Consider the following 424-nt stretch of genomic DNA (forward strand, 5'->3'; position numbering starts at 1 on the left):
ATCATCATCATCATCATCATCATTATTATTATTATCATTATTAAGGTGGCCAGCTGGCTGGATCATACACACTGGGGTCGATGTAATCAACTAGCCCCTCCCCCAAAATTTCAGGCCTTGTGCCTTTAGTAGAAAGGATTATTATCATCATCATCAAGACAATAAGTTGGCAAAAATGCTTAGAGGCATTTCATTCGTCTTTGTTCTGAGTTCAAATTCTGCCAAAGTCAACTTTGCCTTTCATCCTTTTAGGGTTGATAAAATAAGTACCAGTTGAGCACTGGGGCCAATGTACTCGACTTCTCTCCTCCCCTGAACTTGCTGACCTTAGGCCAAAATTTGAAATCATTTTTATTATTACGTCTGTCTTTATGTTCTGAGTTCAAACTCCACCAAGGTTGACTTTGCCTTTCATCCTTTCAGG

At 39.4% G+C, this 424-nt stretch overlaps 1 protein-coding gene across 1 annotated transcript in view; it reads left to right on the plus strand.

Moving 5' to 3' along the window:
* LOC106878451 (E3 ubiquitin-protein ligase TRIM37) overlaps positions 1-424 on the plus strand; it is a 30,434-nt gene that overhangs the window by 7,297 nt on the left and 22,713 nt on the right. The window lies entirely within an intron of this gene.

This window comes from Octopus bimaculoides, chromosome 28 (assembly GCF_001194135.2).
Source record: "Octopus bimaculoides isolate UCB-OBI-ISO-001 chromosome 28, ASM119413v2, whole genome shotgun sequence".
Lineage (NCBI taxonomy): Eukaryota > Metazoa > Mollusca > Cephalopoda > Octopoda > Octopodidae > Octopus > Octopus bimaculoides.